Source organism: Abramis brama (genome assembly GCF_963993115.1).
Source record: "Abramis brama genome assembly, chromosome: 2".
Taxonomy (NCBI): Eukaryota; Metazoa; Chordata; class Actinopteri; order Cypriniformes; family Leuciscidae; genus Abramis; species Abramis brama.
In genome coordinates, this window is record NC_139964.1 from 38,796,425 (window position 1) to 38,811,950 (window position 15,526).

General features: G+C 35.8%; 1 protein-coding gene across 1 annotated transcript in view; it reads right to left on the bottom strand.

Moving 5' to 3' along the window:
- The window catches only part of arhgap10 (Rho GTPase activating protein 10), a 76,676-nt gene that overhangs the window by 48,176 nt on the left and 12,974 nt on the right, over positions 1–15,526 (bottom strand). The gene's annotated exons all lie outside the window — the stretch shown is intronic.

A 15,526-nucleotide genomic window follows, 5' to 3' on the forward strand; every position in this document is an offset into this window, starting at 1 on the left:
GTGAAGACAGACACACTTTGCTGATAAATTAAACTGCAAGGCTTGCTGCATGCCTGCACCATGACTTTGAAACCAAAGACACACGTTCAAAAAAATAATTTACCCAAAAAAGAAAATCATGTTATAATTTACTCACCCTTATATCATTCCGGAATAGTTTTCTTTTTATCCGCTGAACACAAATGCTGCTTTTTCCCACACAGTTAAGGTGAATGTTTACCAGGGGCTGTCAAGTTCCAAAAAAAAAAAAAAAAAAAAAAAGGACAAAAATCTCCATAAAAATATCATAACAGCACCAAATATAGCGTATCAAGGTGTGTCACATCAGGTCGGATGCCAATGATTCAAAATGACTTTGGTTCTCGTGTCTAGTAAAACTGATTATGAGGTGCTAAATTTGAATATGCACACAATGGTTGTAGGGACTACTTTTATGACGCTTTACTCACAGCATTTACTTTTTGGAAAAGGTTATGGTTCCATAAAGTAACTTTATGGATAAAAGAAACATCCTGCTTAAAATCTGTCGAATAAAGAATATTGGAATATTACAATGGAATAAAGAAAAAATTGGAGCATCAAGAAGATGAGTACGTTCATAACCAATGTCTTTTGTTTGTTTGTTTTTGGCTTTACTGAGCTTTACTTGTCTACTACATACACAAGCATGCGTGATGCTCGTGGTATTTCCAGTGTCTTCACAAAAATAAATAATGACATAATGAATATATTTTTCTATTGCATAGAAAAAAAAAATAGAAAAAATTTTTCAATTTAGTAAAACAACACTGATTATAATTATTACTATTACTATTAACTATTATTTCAATGAATATCATCAAACAAATATTTTTTTTATTACGTTTTAAAACATTGATTAAATAGTTAAAGTTTAACATTCATTTGATTAGACACTATTTTTTAATGATACATTTGTATTAAATCAAAATCCAAAAAAACTAAAAACAGAAACCACTGATTTTGGGGAGGGAAAGAAGAATAAGAATAAGAATAAGAATAAGAATAAGAATAAGAATAAGAAGAAAAAGATTAAATTAGATTTAGACATTAATTAAATTAGACATTAAATAAAGGATTTTACAAGCAATATATGTTTACATTTATTCTCAAGGTCTAACAAATATGTGGAATGAATTGCCTTGCCTATTAATGGTGTAACATGATATATACTGTGATAAATATATAAACTGAATGATATAGTATATACATGGGTTGGAAAATGAAACCGAAACACCTGTTTTAGACCACTATAATTTATTAATATGGTGTAGGGCCTTCTTTTGCGGTCAAACAGCATCAGTTCATCTTGGGAATGACACATTCATGTCCTTCACAGTGGCCAGAGGGATTTTGAGCCGTTCCTCTTCCTGAACAGTGACCAGGACACCATGTGATGCTGGTGGAGGAAAACCTTTTCTGACTTGCTCCTCCAAAATACCCCAAAGTGGCTCAAAAATATTCAGATCTGGTGACTGTGCAGGTCATGGGAGATGTTCAACTTTACACCATTCTGCCACAAGTCTTGCTGTGTGTATTGGTGCATTATCATGCTGATGCACAGCACCCCTTCAGGGTACAATGTTTGTACCCATTAGGTGCACATGTTCCTCCAGAACGGTTCAGTAGTCATTGAAAGTGACGCGCCCATCAAGCACAGTAGGGAATGCAATTATATTGCAGCCCAAACCATCACTGATCCACCCTGTGCTTCACTCTGGGCAGCAACAGTCCGGGTGTTGAGCCTCTTTAGGGCTTCTCCACACCGTAACTCTTAAAGATGTGGGAAAGACAGTGAAGGTGGACTCATCAGAGAACAAAATGTTTCACATATTCCAGAGCCCAATATTTGCACTGTTGGCACCACTGAAACAGACATTTGCCATTGGCACGAGGGACCAAAGGTTTGGCTATAGCAGCCCGACCATGAATATTGACTCTGAATATTGTCTTCAGTGTTTAAGCTTTTAAACAAAGATTTCTTTGTGTACTTAAAGTTAGCTAAAATAGGAAAGTCTTACTGCTCTCTGTCCAGCAGGTTTACAGACAGTTGAGCAAGACAGACACACACACACGCACACGCACACACACACACACACACACACACACACACACACACACACACACACACACACACACACACACACACACACACACACACACACACACACACACACACACACACAGTCTCAGCCTATATTGTGTAACAGAACAGTGTTACTCAGTGTTTGATTACACATAAATGTCTTTGCTAGAAACACCTCCCACTCCTCTGTAATTTGTGTACCGTTTGAACAGTCTTGTACTGTTGAACACAGCATCGGCCAAGCAACTCATGTCACGTGTGGATTTATCAAGTTTTAATTGTTTCTTTCCTGAGTAATTATGCTCGAAACATCCGTTGTGTTGCACTAACATTGTAGAAAATACATTAAAGGAATATTAGCTGATCTTATTATGACAGATCCATATTTCTAAACATTTCAATGATTTGTAGTTTATCTTGGTTCATCTAGTTTTTGCCACTGAGCCCAGGAAACCAGAAAAAAAAGAAGAAAAAAACACAGGAAAATGCCCCTCCTATTGCTTATCACAGGAAAACACACATCTGGGCACATGCAATACTATAACAACAGGGCACAGTCAATGTGACACAACAGTGAGGTATGACTCTTCTGCAACACTCTTCCCCAAAGGCATTTCGAACAAGTTTAAAGGATGGCCAAAACACAGTGTATTTTTTCCCAAGAAATAACAACACGCACTTCAGCAGCAGAACTGCCTTTGGACAGAGGACACACACCCAGTCTGAGTTTTAATCACTGCAATCATTCATATGCACTGTGAACCAATGAGTAATGAGCACTTAGAAAGACTTTTGGTAACTTGTCATTAAGCAAATGCTTATTATCTTGAGCGATTTACAGTAATGACATGAGCAGTCTTTCTGAAATACCTTTGTTTCTTTAGTGCCTGGGAAAGAGAATTTTAGTTATTCAGTCATTTCAGTTCATGGACAGCCCTTATATAGGATCAGACCTAGCTATAGCGAATAATGAATTTATCTATCCTTAAACTGAAATCATAACGTTTCAGATTTTAAAACCATCTAGAAAGGGTCTAGTACTTTGATTGATTAAGATTTTGAGCAGTCTGTTTTGAATTAACCAGAAATCCCCATTGAGTCACATTCTGAATATAAAAAGGAAACTTCATTTGGGAAAGTGATGTCACTCACAATGACGTCCTGATTGGACCCACATGTGTGATTTAGCTCAGGGGGTAAAAGGGAATCAAGCAAGGCTCAGTGTGCTTCTTGCAGATCTAAACCAACTAGATCACTGAATGTACAGTTCATTTAGTACTGTATTTATGGAGATGTAAGGGAAAACAATGATCCTAACTTACTCAAAGACTGACTCATGAAACCTGATGCAGAGAAATTAGCCTGGTTGTCAATAACATCTGGTTATATGGAGGTCTAATGACAAGTTTTACACATTAGAGGGCACCTATTATGCCCTTTTATACAAGATGTAAAATAAGTCTCTGATGTCCCTAGAGTGTGTATGTGAAATTTTAGCTGAAAATACCCTACAGATATTTTTTTACAGCATGTTAAAATTTCCACTTTTGGGGGGTGAGCAAAAACACATAATTTTTGTCTGTGTCCCTTTAAATGCAAATGAGCTGCTGCTCCTGGCACAGAGGGCGGTGCTTCAGGAGCTCGTGCTTCAGTGTCAGGACAATCTCATCTCACGGAATGGAAATGTCAGAACAGAAACTGTACTAGCAGTGTTCAGTTCGAACTGGAGTCGGACAATAATAACTACAGAGCCAGAATATGCTGTATGGAGATAGAGCAGGTATAGTTTAGTTTAATCACGGTTATAACTTATTTGTCATCTTATTTGTCTGTTGTAGCGGACCTCGTCCGAATAATGGCCAAAAATTTACTGATGAGTTTTATGTTTAAGTTTATTGTACTTCACACAAAAGATGAAGTATTTGTTTTAGTCCAGAAAATCACTGTAAGAGTAAAACAGTACAAAAAGTGTGCATTAAAGTCTTATCTATAAACTCTCTCTCTCCCTTGCATTATCTCATTACAACTAACAGTAAACAAATATATACAGACCTTTTCGGTGGGTGCTTAATAAACTGGTAAACTTTATATCCGTAAAACAACTCTGATGAACTGTAATAAATAGGGGTGGGAATCTTTTACCATCTCACGATTCGATTCGATTCCGATTCTTGAGGCCACGATTCGATTCAAAATCGATTTTCGATTCAAAAAGATTTTCGATTCAAAACAATTCGATTTTATTCATAATGATTTCTAATCAGGTTTCTGATCATGATCTACTCTCATCTGCTTTGCAATACAGAATGACAAACGGAGACATTAAAGTGTCTTTTTCACATTTATTAAGTTCAATTCTCAGGGAAGTGCCTTTTATCAAAAACATTGAAAAAATATTTTTACTTGGTACTTTTAAAGCAAAGTATTTATGATGACCCATAACGAACTTACTTCCAATACTTCCTATATTAATTGTATTAATAAAACAAATGGAAGTGATTTGGCAAGTCAACTGTAAGGTTACATTTGCCAGCATATGTCCCAACATTGCTGAGAACCAACAGGAAAATAAATGTGTGCCTGTACTAGCAGCATACTTGTAGTAAATTAATACAAACTTCAGCATATTCTGAATCTCTGGCATTTAATAATAGACTTCTAACCAACATCCTCTTGTTATTTCCAATGAGCAATATAATCCTTCAGACAAAAAAAAACATTTTGCTGTAGCAAATTCACAAACAGTTTTCGTTCAAAAATATAGAATTATGTACCTGAAGCTATCATAACGTATAATGCTTGTGGACTTATGCATATTCTGAATAATTAGTAACATACAAAGTCGCTCTTGACTTATACACAACTAAATAATAAAGAGTTATGACTTGAAATGTTTGCTGTATACCACAATCAAAAATAGCAAAGAAAGTGAATGAACATTCTGCAGAGAGTAACTTACAGTCAAAATGTAACTTTTTGTGACTGGCATTGCACATATTGCATACAGATCAGATCGGTTTACACAGCATATTGATGTGAAAACTAAACAATACAGAAATTAGCTCTCATACAAAAAAATACTAAATAGATCACAATGAAATTGCCAATGTTCCATACGTTAGCTTTTAACGAAGACATTCTCTGGTGCCGTTCGGATTTGGCGCTCAGCCATCATGCGTCTGTTATGTGCGCGTCTCTGTTATGTGCACGCCACAGACTGTCCGCGCACTGCACGTCCGCTTCAGAGTTCCGCCTTTTGCGTTCCTTCAATGTTACGTTATTAGATTTTTTTTTATTTTTTTTAGAAAATCGATTTTTGACATTTGTGAATCGATTCAGAATCGTCCACGTCCCGAATCGCGATTCATCTAAGAATCGATTTTTTTCCCCACCCCTAGTAATAAAGTGCGCACTCTCCCTTTCATTACTGCCGTGACCAGTATCACTCCGGAGACTGTAAGATGGAGCACAAACACAACAGTTGGTGCTGATCCATCCTGGGGTAACAACTTTTTTAGCAAGCCTGCTTTGTACGGACCTTCGTTCACAAAGCAGTCTGGTGTAAAATGATTTGCGCAAACAAACACATTTAGGTAGATTAGGGGCTCATTCCCTTCAAAAACAAACGTAATCCACTCTTCAGCAGCTCAGATGTTGGGAGTAAATGATGACTGCTATGTTCAAAACACCTAAATCGCTTCTGCTCCGGCGTCGAAACAATGGCGGACTGTGTACAGCTCACTCAGGGCGGGGCTATGCTAATATGGCAGTGTCAATCAACAGTTGTGGAAGGGGCTTGTGCAAAAGGACGTCACATTGCCCAGAATCTGAAAATGGCTTGTTCTGAGACACTGAATGATTTATGGGGATTGGGTGGATTTTTACCATTATAGGGTGGTTGTGTACACACACTGCCAACACACATTTATGTTATGTTCAAAAGTGAATTATGCATAATAGGTGCCCTTTAAGAAATAAAATGTGTTTTTGTTAAGAATCATCTGAATGGTGTAGATGAGATGCCTGTAATCAAAATATGTTAAAAAAAAAAGAAAAAAAGTTTTGATTATATATAATGCGGGTACACTCCCTTAATGCATTTTACCATGTTGAAACAATGTTACTTGCTGTGTTTCACTACATCAGAGATAATCCTCGTTGGCTGTCACATCTGCTATGCACTAGTAGTGTAATGTAGTTTGGTGATGTTGACAGGTAAAAAAGAGAATTGCTAGAATTCTTTTGATCACTCTCTCGAATAAAAAAAAGAAAAAAAGAAAAAAAAAGAAAATGTAAAATCATTACATCACATGCTCTTTCCATATAGATTTTACTAGTATCAGTGTTATTATAGTTAAGACTTTCCTATTTTAGCTAGGCCTAACTTTAAGTATACAAAGAAATCTTTGTTTAAAAGCTTAAACGCTGAAGACAATATTAAGAGTCAATAAACAGAGTCAATATTCATGGTCGGGCTGCTATAGTAAAAAATAAAATAAAAAAACCCGCAGAAATTATAAAAAATAGATTAAAGTATTAACAAAACCTAGTATCTCAATGATACTAAAACACTGACTAGTATGGCAAAATCTGTTTATTACAGTGTGATATATATATATATATATATATATATATATATATATATATATACATATAATCTGATTTGTATTTTATAAATTAAATGATTTTGCTTGTAAATTACTTGTTGTATCTCTTTATTAAGTAAAAAACACTTATTTGCTCATTTTTCATTGCACCCCTAAAATTTCTACACACAGTCCTACATTTTTCAACTTAGGAGCACATGAGCTACATGGGAAAAAAAATAAGCGTCAAGCCCTGTCATGTCAATCTTTATCTTCCTCCTTGAGGCAAAGAAGCCAAGCCAGATAAAACCAACTCATTCCTTACAACATTTCTAAACATCATTACACAAATCACATTTAAACAATTTCTTGATCTACAGGTTAGTGCATATTTAATTGTATCTCATTTAGCATATTTATGAAAGCAATTTGTATAAATAATCTTCCACAGCATATTTAATATTCTTAACAATCACAACAGTTTTGCTTTCACTGCTGAAAGCAACCAGATAAGGGTCTGAATTTCCTTTTGGAAAATGGGGGGAATCCTCTCCTTAGGTGACTCTTATGGGGAGATTTTGTTTTTATTTGAGTTGGGGAGGGGAGTTTTTATACAAAGTTTTAAAAAGAAATGACAATTATCTCAGCTAAATGTTTGCTCACTCAATGTACTTGTGTTTTTACAATGGGATAATTTTGTTGCAATAGCTAACAGACAGCACAAGAAAGCTTGATTTCAAAGTTTGAACTGAATTTATAAATAAGACAAGTAAATAGTCAGTAATAAAGCAAGAAGCACAAATATAGTAGCACAAATACAATAGAATAAAGATAAAAATGAATTCATCAGAGCTGTACTTTTTTCAGGTATACGTCTAACAGTAGTATTCAGGAAAAAATACAAAAATTGATTAATCAAATGTGACCCTGGACCACAAAACCAGTCACATGGGTACATTTTTTGAAATTGAGATTTATACATCATCTGAAAGCTGAATAAACAAGCCTTCCATTGATGTATGGTTTGTTAGGAGGGAAATATTTGGCAGAGATACAACTATTTGAAAATCTGGAATCTGAGGGTGCGAAAAAATCGAAACATTGAGAAAAATCTCCTTTAAAGTTGTCCATTTATGTTCGCGATTGTGCTGCATTCACTCACAAAAATAAATGTTTTATATATTTACGGTAGGAAATTCACAAAATATCCTCATGGAACATGATCTTTACTTAATATCCTAATGATTTTTGGCATAAACGAAAAATCTATAATTTTGACCCATACAATGTATTGTTGGCTATTGCCACAAATATACCCGTGCGACTTATGACTGGTTTTGTGATCCAGGGTCACAAATATAAAATAACTAGGGATGCAACAATACCATTTTTTCAGAACCGATACCAGCGCAGTTTTTTTTTAATCAAGTAGAATTTCTATAACTCTGTGTTGAACTGATAATAAGAACTGAAAAAAAGAAAAACAACAACAAAAAATATATGATCATAATCTGACATAAATGCTATTATAAACTAGATTAGTGGATAATTCAGCAGTAAAATTTAGTCTAGAAAAATCACGAGTGCACAATAATTGTATAAAATCTGAACATTTTGTGAAAAAAAAATGTTTAGTGGGGAACAAATTAGAGACAATAAGTGTAACACTAAATCTGGTAAAACTTTACACATTGCTCTTTGTATTGTTGTAAAATACATTCATGAAAAACAAGATAAAAATCAAAAATAGCAATTATTTTATACCCTTCTATAAAATTGAGACATTTTTTAAATGTATAGCACAGCTACTTAATGAGGTAGCAACATAATAGATCGGACAGAACAAGAACGGCTATTGATAATCTTTCATTGCGTCACTGTATTATGATATGAAAAGCTCCAATGCAGTGCGGCACACAGCGCTTATGCGCATCCCAAGCGCAGAATGATGCGCTTGAAGCAACATGAGTCACAGCGCGCAGCGCGTCGAGTCCGCATTGAAAAACATTTTAATAAAGATTATAGATATATATATATATTATCTATATCTATATTATAGATATATATCTTTTTTTTTATACTCAAAGGTACATTATGTAAGACAAAAGGAATCGCCGGTGCAGCACAGATGTCTACTAATTAAAATATTTATTTAAGGTGCATAACAATGAATGACTAACGTTTCGATGTAAAGTTACATCTTCATCAGAGTCCTTGGAGAGAATGAGCAATGAAGCCATTAATAAGGATCATCAACAGGTGTGATTAAGGGGGCGTTGGCCACCCAAAAATACACCACTCTAAACCAAGGTGTCACACTCATAAATCAATCATTAAAGGGCAAGTACCCACATACAGATAAAAAAAAAAAAGTAATATAAAGTTCACAATACAATGGGAATAAAAGTATATTCATCTTAAATACTGTATTTTAATATGCTTAAGTGTTTAGAGAAAGCATGTTAAACTCAATTCTTCATTTAGACCTAAAGGTTCTCGAGTGTTAAGTGTATGTATCCAAAACGCTTCCCTGCATAGGAGTTTATTGATAATATCACCACCTCTGGGTGGAGGTATGATTTTCTCGATTCCCCAAAACTTCAAAGATGCAGGGGAACCATGATTGGCCTGCTTATAGTGCCTCGCCATGGCATATGTTAAGTTCTGGGTACGAATTGCTGTTTTGTGTTCAGCTATCCTTAGTTTAAGTTGACGTTTTGTTTGACCTATGTACACCAGTCCACAGGGACACTTTAGAAGGTATACTACGCGAGTACTGTTACAATTGATAAATGAAGAAATAGAATATTTCTTACCAGTACGGGGATGTGAAAAATGTTTCGCATTGGTCGAATTGGAGCATTGCGCACAGTTGCCACATTTATAGAAACCCAGAGGTGGGCTGGGAAGCCAAGTAGTAGAAGGTGGGATAATCATATCTGAGTGAACCAATCGGTCACGAATGTTGCTGGCGCGTCTGAAAATGAACCTGGGCGGCTCAGCGCAGATGTCTTTAAGTGTCGGGTCACTGAACGTGCCAATGTTTACGAATGATGTTCTTTATTCTTCCTGCTGCTGGAGTGTAGCTAGTTGAAAAAAATACTTTAGATGTCGTGTGAGGCTTAGGTTTTTTCTTTAACAATGAGGCACGGTCTGTATTAACAGGCCGTGTGCATTATGTAAGATTTTTGTAATAAAATACTCAAAAAACACTTTCACAGTGTGATACATTTCATGCAGTTGTGCACTTACATTATCCCAAAAGTTCCCAAGGATTTGTAAATCCATAGAAATTTTCAGAAAATCCAGTTTTAAATAATGGCTCGTCCCTTGTCATTGTCGCCTATCAATGACGTAATATCTGCGCTATCCTCGGTTTCCGCTTGTAAAACCATATATATACATAGATTCCTCATTAGCGGCCATTTCAATGAGTCGCTATACGCAAGCCACCAATGAGGATCTATACAGTATCTTGCACGCCGCTGTTGTGTAGTTCAGTCATCATGGTTCATCATGGTTGTTGATTGCGAGTAAAGAAAATCCCAAAAAACGTAAACGTAGATCAACTAAGGCAAGCAGGCTTTGGGAAAAACAGAGAAATAAAACAAGGATCAATATCGGCTTAGCGTTTTCAGGATGGAGAGAGCTTTGCGACAAACTTGGACATGACAGAGACTCTGCTCTAGCATGTGTTTTTAATAGACAGGCAAGCAAATATTGTACACATACAGTTATATTGCACTTTGTTTGCACTTCAGTAACGCTTTTTATCAAGTCTGGTGACCAAGTCTATGGCAGTGAAATTAAATACAGTACGTGTTGCACAAAAAAAAACATTTAGCCATTACCTGCAAATACTGTGATTTCATTCAAATTTACTTTTTAACTTAAAACTGCGCAGCATTAACCCCCCAAATCATTTGACAAATAGTCACATGTCAGTAACAGGCTAATATAGCATTATATTTCACGTTCCTTCCAGCTAATTCATTACAATGACATAACATAGTGACATAACATAATTTATTACCTCACCTGTGAACATGATTCGTGAATTATACGAATTATACCATACATCACTGGATGGTGAAAACGGCATCACCCTTCGTTTCACTCTTTCATAGTGTCATCAAGCTTAGCCTTTGTTATTGTTTTAAAAAAGTGACCTCTGGCAGTGAAAAATTACATATTGAATCTATAAAAACGCATGCAAACTATAAGCTTTCGTGACTGTGTAGCACAGCAACGTCACTTGATTGTAACTGCAATAGAGACGATAGTCCAAAATCTCTACCGGTAATTGTGCCTACCGGTATATCGCCCACCCCTAGACTGAATGCATGGATCTAATATACTGATACACATGCATTTTCTTACTTAAATGTTTACATTCACTTCAGACAATTCCGTAAACTGTCCCGACACACAAGCGACATAACTGCGCAATTTTACCGTTTCTACAGTTTTAAGTGAGCAGCGCATCAAAACAACGGAGTGGTTCACACCACATGCGCTCAGGGTCGTTTATGGTAATGATCTTTTGGCGCAACATCATCTAATATTTTCATCTAAAGCAAAACATGCTTCATTCAAGCTTTCTCCCGATAAAAACGTAAAGTGCCGCATTAAGAGCTGCAGCTGATGCAGTTATTTTAACAACAGCAGAAACACGGTGAGCAGAAAAATAGATCATTTTGCTGAAAACACTGCAGAAAATGAAAATGCAGCAAATATAATTATTTTTATCTGTCATACAGTTGACTCAGACCATTTAACTAAACCAGATTTGAGACAACTAAGTTAACATGTGGCACCTTTAGACTTTTTTTTCTTCCTATTTAGCATGATTAATCCGCATATTAAGAGCATTTCATAATAAACAATGTTATAATTTGAAAAATTATTTAGAGATGGCAAGGGAAGACAACAACATCTGAAATTACTACTCATGATGAGAGTTTTGATTATTATATTATGTAGCCTACGTTGTTTGTTTTTAGTAGTTTTGAGCAAAATATACAAATGGCCCATGCTTTTCTTAAAGTGCCTCTATGCCATTTTAAAGTTTCCTAATGTTGTTTTGGAGTCTCCTTCAACAGGTTTACATGCATCAAAGGTCAAAAAACTGTTTAATTTTCTCATAATATACATTTGCACATCACCTAATTTTCAATGATTCTCAAACGACTCGTCAGATGAATCAATCTCTCTAAATCCCTCCTTTCCTCAAGCTACTCTCTGCTCTGATTGGCCAGACAGCTCAGTCTGTTGTGATTGGTCTATCGTGTACAGCGCACATCGAAATTAAAAAAGCCCATTGCCATAACAACGTCAGCTCTGCGTGTCCTGAGGCTTCCTACACCGTAAACTAAATACAGTAATGACCAATGACGTCGATTTTACCATATCAATCAGAGCGCGAGTCCAATTATGAAACATTGGAAAAACTAGTTATTCAACCCAAACCTCCATCGCAAGGACAACTCGAGCAGGATGTTTCTCAGTGATACACTAACTTACTCACTTTGAGGGACATTATGAGATGTTGCAACTGTAATTCCTCGCCATCAGCATTAACAAGTGAATGTCCATCAACAAACCAATTATTTTACTTGTACTTATTTATTTACCAAGGATTTTTCTAATTTATTGCGGTGAACATGTGGAAACTATCAATAACAGTGCATACATTAGCCGAGCTCTAGCGTGAATGACTGATGATACATAAACGTTGGTAAAACAAATCTTGCTCCATGCTTAATCTTTCCTCAAAGAAGTGAGAATGACAGACAATCTGCATTAATAGACACAGTTTTAGGTAACGTTAATAGTGGCCCTCAACTGATTAGCAGAAGTATTTCAGTAAGACAGTAATAATGTGAGTTAGCCAGTTAGCAGGAGACCTACACAATATAAAACTCAAAACTAAGTATTTTGAACACCATCTTTCAAGAACAAGTGGTTTGCGAATCCTGCATTGAACTCCGAGATTTGAGAAGCAGTCGTCAGTAAAATAAAGGGAACACAGCAAAAGTTTAGGATTATACTGCAGTGGTATTGTGGTAAAGATGAATTTTAACCACTGAATCTTCACATGCTCGTCCTTGGGCAGTGAAAAAAAAAAAAGGCTTTAGCTTCACATTGTAGAGCACAGCGTCTTCTCGACATGATGCTGTTGTCTGTTCTTTTCTGTTCTGTTGTGAGTGCTTTTTGCAGACGCCAGTTTTCCCTGGTGTCTGCGCACGCAATAAGTGGGCGGGCAATATGCTAATGTTTCGTCTTGACGTCACAACGAAACGGCTTATGACTCGTTTGAAAAACGATTCATTTCATTGATTCAGAGTCAACTCTTAAAGACAATAACTTTATATACGGTGCACTTTCAGATTTAAAACTTTGCAGGATGTTTTCATTCACTTAGAGCTATGTTACACACTACATGAAAGGTCATTTTCAAAAATCCATAGTAGGGGCACTTTAAGAGGTAAACCCTGCACCCCCAATATGTTTTCTCAGTCCCATGAGCCATACATGTACTGTAGGTGTCTAAATGTAAAAAATATATAAATAAAATTTAAAAAAATACATAAAAATAGCCTGATAAATATCTGATCTCCAGTTCACTTTGATGGGATTGGGTTTGGGTTTTTTTATTTTACAAAGCACAACGGCTGCCCCGATGGAAATGTATATAACTGTTCCAAAAAATTATTGTCCGAACCTCAGCTGGGAATGCACTGTACAGTGCATACATTTTTGCGGGAATATCCCGCTTTATAATCTCGAAACCCGCAGGAATGTGTACAACTATGCGCAATACCCGCACCGAACTTCAGGCCCTGCAGATGAATGCATTATTAGCACCTGCACAAAAAAGATAAGAGTCGCCGTTTGGCCATGAGAATGAAACTCCTGGAAGATTAATAATAACGGGTCTGAATAAATACTAGCACAATCTGTGTTCAGCACAGACATTCCCCAGTGCTCTCAACCAAGGCCTTTTAAGGCATGCCGGGAGAAATACTGGAAATGGCCAAGATCTCCCTTATGAATGCAAGAGGCCCATCTATTACTATTACTAGTCATCTATTACATAAATAATTGAGTTTCAGTTTCCTCTAACTGCAAAAAAGGACAGAAAGAAACTGATACATTTATCAGACTAAATTGCGAGTGCAAGTTAAAAGAGCACCCAAGTCTCAAGGGTGAAGGGGTTATGTATGGTATGTGGGGTATGACAGTAAAAATGAACAGATGGAGATAGGTTTATGGTAATAGCGATGGGTTTCGGGTCAAGACCATTCTGAACTAATGAAGACGAGGGACATGACTTATTCTTCAGGTTCACACAGCCTCAAAATTTTTGGCTTCTGATCAATGGTTCTGAAATTTCGTAAATGAAACGACGTAGAGTGTCCAGACTGATAACAACTAGGGGTGTAAATCGGACAGTTCATCACGATGCGATATCGATTCTCTCAGCCAGCGATACGATATTTGCCGATACCTCAAAAAATTCTGCAAAAAGATTTGATTCAAATCAGGGCTATATCGATTGATTTATCGATATTTAGATATTATGTGCCAAGTTTACACAACCAGTTACGTTTATAAACTCACAAATACAACCTAAATATATAGCCTAATATGAATGTTTAATTAAACTATTTGAAAATTGCACACCCTCTCCCAGTTGGGACATTTACAACAGAAGAGTTCATTTGCAAAAAACGATAACTCCGTTCTTGGTGATTTTTCATAAATCATGTTTTTTTTTTTTTTATTGTGCATTTCAAGTAATATCAATCAAACTGCAGCTGGGTTGTTTTGATTAAGTAATAATAACTCAAAAAAATACAGGTAACTTACAAAATTAAAGTTCATTGTTTTTTATATATTACATTTACATTTAATGTATTAAAAGTTTTACATATTAAAGTTAATAATATAATAAAAGTTTATAATTAAAGTTATAAAAGTTCTACATATTAAAAGTTTTTTTTTTTTTTTGGCAAAAGCAGATAACTGCACATATACAGGGAGCTTTTCCCTCACCACTGTAACGTGCTGCTTTAGCAAGGTTCCGTGAAAAAGTTTCAGCTTTTATTTTCCTTTAACGCCCCGAAGATAGATTTCACGGGTTCATCAAGTTTGTTGAAATGATCTAATCCTCTATCCCTTTTAGTCAGCTTTGACGAATAATGAAACTCTTCTCAGCTAGCGCGTCTTTTCGAAGTGACTAAGTTAATAGCCTTGTCACTTGACCTGAAAACTGCTGCGCGCTGATTCGCTAAAACAAACTTTTCGGGTTGTGTTCACAAACAAAAAGGGTGCTGCTCGTCGGTTTCTGCTGTAAAAAATGAACTCGCAATGCCTTGACAGTGGACAATACTGGCTTTTGTGACAAAATGTGTTTAGGGTTCAGTCAATCTTGTCAGGCATCTATTTCAGCTGAGAAAAGTTATGCGAGGATGTGGATAGTGCCAAAATAAAGGTACTGTATATTGATATTTTATGTGAGGCATCGATGCATCGTAACGTTAGACGACGTTTGATCCATATCGATGTATTGTTACACCCCTAATAACAACCTGTGTTTGAATACATAGAATGCCTACATATTTGAAGCCCAAGTTAAAGTACAATTATATTAACTCTCATTTATGCATAACTAAAAGTTAGAAAAGTTTAAATCACCATGTTTATTAATTTGTCTGCACCAGTTACAACTGTAGTATTGTTTCATACTTTTTATTATTCATGAATTAATTCAATTTATACCATGGTCTGGGTGAATACTCGATTCTGATTGGCTGCAGGGTGTCCATTAAAA